The sequence below is a fragment of the Lissotriton vulgaris genome, chromosome 8, assembly GCF_964263255.1.
Source record: "Lissotriton vulgaris chromosome 8, aLisVul1.2, whole genome shotgun sequence".
Lineage (NCBI taxonomy): Eukaryota > Metazoa > Chordata > Amphibia > Caudata > Salamandridae > Lissotriton > Lissotriton vulgaris.
In genome coordinates, this window is record NC_141696.1 from 978,705,730 (window position 1) to 978,713,184 (window position 7,455).

Consider the following 7,455-nt stretch of genomic DNA (forward strand, 5'->3'; position numbering starts at 1 on the left):
CTGACGGAATAGAATTCAGATATTCCCTAATTTCTTTAGGGTCTCCTGAGAGGTCATCCTGGTACAGCTTTTGTTAATATAAAAAAAAATCTTCCGGATACTATCTGGATCCGAAACTAGTCCTCGTATGGGGTCCTTTATCTCCTGTATTATATTTAAAGAAGTCTGTTATCTGGCTCTCATGGCCAAATGATGTCCCACCTGCTCACTACACTAATATGTTGTCTCTTTCCATACTGAAAGTCTGTCAGCCGCGTCTTTAGCAATTGTTACCATAATACATGAATTTGCCACAATCCCCTTGGTCTGTTCCTCTTCTATCCCCCCTCCCTTTTGAAGTGTTTAGACCAGATCCTCTTTCGCTTGACTTAACGCAACTTGTAAATCATTAGTTTGTTGCTGTTTCCTTTTTTTGAAATTCAGGGAAAATCCAAGGGTTTCCCCATGTATACCTGCTTTCAGCGCATCCTAAACATTATCAATTCCTGCACTACCTAAATTTTCCCTTAAGAACAATGGAATCCAGTTCCTCATATGTTTACAATAATCCTCTTTCAACAGAAATGCTCGTTCAAAACTACAAAAGCTGGGCTGGAATCTAGATTATTTTCCCTTAATTTCTATTACTAGAGGGTTATGATCAGAGAGTATGCGTGGGGCTTTTTCTATCGTACAATCCAGAAGAAGGGATTAGGATATTAGTATGAAATCAAGTCTGGCATGAACTTTGTTAGGGTTTGAAAAAAATGGAAAACCTGGATCCGAAGCATTTTGCCAATTCCATACATAGCTCAGCTCGTGTTCTATACATAGTGCCCTTAATGTTCAAAATACTTTAGGTTTCCTGCCACTATAGGTCCCCTTAATTTCTAAGCTCAATTTCATGTTAGCCGGAATATTTATGTTAAAGTCCCCACAAAAAACGCTAGGGAGCGACCAGGCCGCAAGTTCACTATTTACCTGGTCAAATACCCCTGGGTCGTCAAGAATACTACAATAGACTGAAAAAAAATGGTTAACAATTCCCCAGTGGATACACATCATTCTGTTAATACCCATCTTCCTGTTTGGTCAGCCACTGTTCGAGGAAATTGTAATGTAGCATTTGAGGACAAAATCGCCAACCCTCTTTTGCGTGTGTTTTGTGTTGTCCTTCCGACCACTCGATATCCTAATGATTTCAAGAGATACTTTTGAGCTCCCTCTATGTGAGTCTCCTGCATACATACTACATCTGCCTTTAAAAGGCGGAGCCCTCTGACGTCTTTTCTTAGGATCATTCAGGCCATCAATATTGATGTTGGCAATACACATTTTGTCCATCAAGAGGTGCACAGAGAACACGTAATGAAAGACTTTGATGTAGAAGATATCTCACCCTCTGCTCGGCCCGCTTCCTCCAATGACCCCCCACTGCACCCAATCCCCTCCCCCCTCCAGCCACTTATAGCTCGGACCAAGCCAAGCTGATGATATCTAAGCAATCGTGATCTCGTCGCTCCTCGGACCTTTCCCCTCTTCTGTACCAAACATTAGTAATTACACCCTTAGAAAATCACTTATCAATTAAAGAAAACCATACAGACAAAGAAAAAAAAAGAGAAAAGAAATGTTGCTTTCTACATGCTGCAAACCAACATAGTCACATGCTGAGACATGTCCCCTGTATAAGTATTTATGCTCTCTCTCAGTCTTTATTCCCTGGACTACTGGAAATCTCCTTCAAATAAGCTTGTGCTTGTATCTCTGACCAAAAGCTGTGGGCCACACCCTTAAATGTCATCTTTAATCTAGTGAGGTTCTGTAGATAAATCTCAGCATCGATCTGTTGAAATGGGGAAAATAGCTGTCTTAGTCTTCATCTCCATTCCACAGTAGCATGGGTGCAATCAGGCCTGGTGAAGAAACTCACTTCTACAAATTCCTTTTTTGCTGTTGGGCGAGGTAGGTCATACAGATATTTGTAGTAAAAAATTCCCAAAATATATCAACATAGCTATTGGTCGTTCCGGGGTATCCGTTGGGTGTTTTGAGGGCACTAAGAGGAATCTGTGGGCCCGTTAAATCTCCTTGTCCCAATCCCAGGTGTTTAATTTGAGAAAGGCTCCTCTCAATAGAGAGACCATGCATCTTCTGGGATCACTTCCCTCTACATCCTCAGGAAATCCTAGAAAGCAGAGATTGTTATGGCGTTGCCTATTTTCCTGGTCTTCCAGCTTCTACATCAGGTCTTTTACTATTCCCTCATGCTCTTCACTCTGGGTCTTCATTGCGACAACATCTTTTTTGAGCGTATCGGTACAGGCCTCTACAGAGGCCATTCTCTCTGCAATATCCGCACAGGTTTTGCCACCCCTCCTGACAGTCCCCTGCAGTTTTTTTGCCATCAAGCGTGTCCTCCGGTTATCCATCTTCACCTCCTCCTGGAAACTTTTGTTCATTTGAAGTACCAATGATAGAGCAGAGTCATTCGTCTTCTCTATGCCAGCCGACTCCCCTGCTGGGGTCCCACCCAGACTGATCGTTTGACCTGGTTGTGAGGTTAGTTGTGAGGCAGAGTAGTCCCATCTCAAGTCCCCCAGACTAGCACAGTCAGATGTCTCATGTGGATTTTTCCTCCCCTTTTTTTTGTCAAAGATTTCTTTTGACCTTGTGGCAATGATGGTAACCCTGATTCTGAGCTGCTGTTCCAGTTGGCCTCCTCTCCTTCGCTGGTGTCTGATAGGCTTATATCAGAGATCTCTGAGTCATCTGTTAGTGAGTTGAATTTTTCATGTAAGTCCGGAGAGCGGGCCTGCATTGAGGGGGTATTCACCACCTCAATAACTCCCAGATTTGCTTTAGATAGTTTAGCCCCTTTCTGGAGCCCACAGTTAGGAATTGTGTTTGTGTGGGCTAGATCCTTCACAGCTAAAGAATGGCCTGTGCCTGAGTTATCAGGAGCGTTGGAGATAAGTTCAGCCACGGAGGTTGAAGTGTTGTCAGAGGCAACTTGCTCTTCTCTTCCCACCGCCGGCTCAGCAGTTCCTGATGAGAGTGTCCCGCTTTGAGTAGCGACGCCAAAAAGCTTGGAAATTATTGGTTGACAATCCACTATATCCCGAGAGCCTTTAAACTGAGCTTTTTTGATAATTTCAGTTTTATTTGATTTGTCCATGCTCTCAGTTTTTCCCCCCACTTTTTCCTTCCCTTTGCCGCCGCGCCCCTCAATCTTTTTTTCTGTGGCTTCCACTCAGTGACTCTCTTTGTGCTAGGGTCTGGCTTGTAGTGGCCAAGGGATGTTGAGTATTGATGGTGTTGCCGGTTTTCCCACGCCGTTGTAACATGGCCCAATGTAGGCTACAATGTTTCAAGATACCTTGTAACACCTTGCATGAAAGAAAATAAAGTTTCTCCCCCCGTAGGAAGCGTCTTCTCCTTACTGTATCTGTACTTGTAGCAGTTGCAGTTGCTGTCATTCAGCCTTGTCCTTGTGTGTGCCCCGCTGAGTCAGACTGCTGCAGGCCAACAAGCACAGCAGGAGATTGATCGGACTGCCTGGGTATCCAACGCTGCTTCTGAACGGAGCTCCTCAATGAGCCCGGTTTGCTGGTGACGGTGCCATCGTGTTTTGACTAAGTGAGCACAGGAGCTTCCCACATCTCAGCAAGGCATTGGGTGTATTTTTCCAAAATAAGGGGCTTAGATTAAAGGAGCGTCTTGAGCGAGACACTTACTCGGACGTCCTCTCGCTCTCTCTGAATAGTATCCCTTCTCATGTGAATTCTCAAAGGTGAGGATGAGGATGAGGAGGAGCAATAGCATAATGGAAACGGATGGGCCCCCATATGAATGTGATGAAGGGCCCCTGAGAATCCCATATCTCACATATATTCATTGATCGTATGCCAAATTAGCCCCATTGAAGAGATGGGGACCCCTTTGATCCGCATGGCTGCAGGAGTGTGCTGGGGTTTCCTGGGGAGGAGTTTGAGGAAAAAAAGAAGGAATGCTTCTTCAGTCTATGCTTCCCCTTCATGCTGTATTTTCCTGCCATACTTACCAGAAGATATGTTCAATTTAACCAAAAAACTTGAAGTGCAACATTGGGTGCCTGTCGTTCCTTCTTTGAATGGTATGCAGTGCACACACTATAAACCTTGCAGCATGCAGAAATGTGTTCCCATCCCCAGCCCTATCCACAGCACCACTCTAAATTGAAGAAAAGCATGGTCACCTGAAATGCCATGCTTGGAAGAATCTCTGACATAGTGTCAGATCAGCACTGCTGCTCTTCACTGATCCTACGTCCTGGAATATTCTGCATCTTTGGTAAGAACCCTCTCCATTCTATGGTTTCATCATGTATCCCTTTGAATTACAATGGAAGTGTTTCAGGAAGTCCTTGTAAATAAATAAGGCACACCCAACTCGCCTTCCTCACTTTGTAGTAAGGTCACATAAAGGGGCTGCTTCCCAAATCTTAGTATAGTAATACCTCCGCAGACACTGCTCTTGTCTCAAAGTAGAACCTAAGCAATCCAGAAAGATTATAGGAAGAAAGGATGCCTTAAGCCCACCTGTGGGGGGTAGCAGGCAGTGTTGTAAGAGTTGGTTTTGCTTCATTCCTGTCCAGGCGTTCCTAACCTGTGTAGTAAAGATGACGGAAATATAATTTTAATACACTTTGCAAATTAGTAGACTTGTTTTTGCCTTAGGTCTAAAACTTAATTTTTTCCTGGACTGAGAATTTTATTTTGAAAAGATTTAATGAAAGTTAACAAACTGCTGTCTGCCATTAAGTTGAATGATATATAAGTATTACATTAGAGTGATTTATTTGTATTAAAATTACAGCTTCTTATAGTGAAGATATTTGCAACCTTTTTCTATTGGACTGATATAAACTGTAAATGTAAATGTATAGGCATTTATATAGCGCACTACTTACCCGGAGGGTCCCAAGGCGCTTCGACCGCTGCGAAACCCTTCCTGGCTTCCCTGAGAGATGGTCCCTTAATGGGTATCTCCAGGGTGAGACCAGGCATCCCCGGAGGTCTGGTGGGGCCGTTAGTGAAGATGAGGCAAGCTAATGCCCAGAGTTGCCGAGTGTGATCGCTGATCAGAGTGGGCACCGAAGCGAGAGAATTATCGAGTCCGCTGACCCTGGTCCAGAAACCTGCCGCGCCGGGAATCGAACCCTGGTCCCGGGCCGTCCTCTGCTCTCGGGTCTGCCGCCTCTAACCAGTGAGCCACACTACTGTGATGAAGAAAATAATTTCTCCCACTCTACATTTGTGTTTTTTTAAAACCCAGACAATAGAAATATCATCAATTGGAACCAATACATGATTGTTAAGATACATTATCTTAATTTCTAAAATGCACATCTACAGTTATGGTACCCTAATGTTGTTGGCATTTTGGGATGTGCATTTCCACAGGGTTCTGGAGATTCCCTCCAATTGTAGTTCTAGTTGTCGTACTATGGTGTGTTATGGTATTGCGCTCAAATCTATCAAATGTGTTGGTCATTATGGGCTCAAGTGCAGATGAATAGAGTGCTCTCATCCACCTTTCCAATTGAAAGGGGTACTCATCAGAGATGTCCACTGTCTTGAACCCCCCAAATCAATATTAATACCCAGAAAAATGTCCTCACATGCAAGGGCAATTTACTTGTCATGCCCTTTTCAGAGAAAAGGAAAACAGACAGGTGTCTCTCATTCTTTCCTATAATGAGTTAGGCTCACCTAGATCTAGAGTGCTACTAGCCAGACAACACTATCAGAGAAGCTCTTACACGAAGGTTTATTTGTAGTACCATAGACCCTCACCTTGACCTTTGAAACTAGTAGATACACACAACAGTTGGTGTTTCTAATGATATGATATTTATTCTATATAATCAGAACACAAACCTTTTGTGTCAGAATGATGAAAATTATAATTTCACCAGCCATAATGTAAAGCAAGACGACTATTAGAAAAACTCTAAGCATCTTATATCGCACACCCGTAGGACCCTTACTATCTGTAATAATTAGTCTAACCTCTAACTAACATTTGTATCAATATAATCATCCTACTCCTAATTGTGGTATTGAATAAATGATTAGTACCTCCACTCACCACCTTTAGCCACCTCACAAACCTCTAAGAAACTCTCTGGCCTGCAGTCAGATATAGGCCCTCAGGCATTCTCCCAAGGCGCTCAAAACACAAGGATGGAGAGGGTGAGTATACACCACCACAAGTCCTTCTAAGGTAAAGACCCAAGACACAGAAAGGTATGGTGGCTATGTAGTGCTTTTTTCATCAGTGTTATACATACAAATAACTGGTACCTTAATTACCAAGACTCTGGTGTGGAAGGGGCTAACAAAAGAGAAGTAGAAAGACCAATATTTTTGAAAGAGGGAGCCTCACTCACATAATGTAACATGCTTCATCATAGGCAACTAATCCCCATCATGGTAAGACAATAACAGCAGGGCGGACTCAACCTTCTAGCGGACCCGATGGAGGGAGTTTTTACATAAGATATTTTCCTGGACAAAACAGGGAGATCCAGAAAAAATTCAAAGTACCCAGACGTAACCAGCTTTAATATTGGTGACCTAAGGTGCATCTAAAACAAACTGCCATATTTGTCTAAAAATAGTCACCTCCTATGACTTGAGCTGTCTTCAAGGAACATGGGAAACTGGGCAATTAATTTAGATGGTTACCGCTCTTTTCACACAGCATACTTCTGTCTAAATGAGGTCGTGCCAGGGGAAGGATCCTGACTTGAATGAAAATGCCCTAAGTCTGGTATTCCTGTCATATTATAATGTTTCCCCCTATTTCCATCCACTTTATCTAAAAGGCCCAGGTGGTAACACAGTGCTATTAATCAATTTTTACAACAATAACTTCACTGGTGACATGAGGAAGGTTGTTGACCATTTGGAAGGGGAAATTAATGTTCTTTTTACAGATCCCGAACATCTTATGGGTGGGGGATGTTAAAGCGCATTGTTGTAATTTCTCAAACTTAACAGCTTGTGGCTTAATTGATGAGGCAGGTGAGTCTTTACTTTTTTTCACATATAACCATTATGGAGACGCTCAGAATAGATTCCTTGTGATTAAAAATCTAAAGATGCTGAATCCCACAGATTTAAGCCCGGTTATGTTACAAAATACATTTTTTCACATCAACTCAGGGTTCAACTATTGATCTCATATTAATTTTGGACTCCTTAAAAAATCCATCTCCAATGAAGAAATTAAGTTTTTTAATTTTAGTGATCATGCTGCCATCACCTGTGAGTTGGAATGGGAAGTAATATATCCAGAGCATTCTAGAGATGTCAAACTTACGATATCAAGGAATAATGGGATTATCCTTAAATGGGCCACAATAGACAAAGCATACATTGTTCGTGCCGTGGTTGCAAATAGGCAAAACGATATTATGACCTGCTCAGA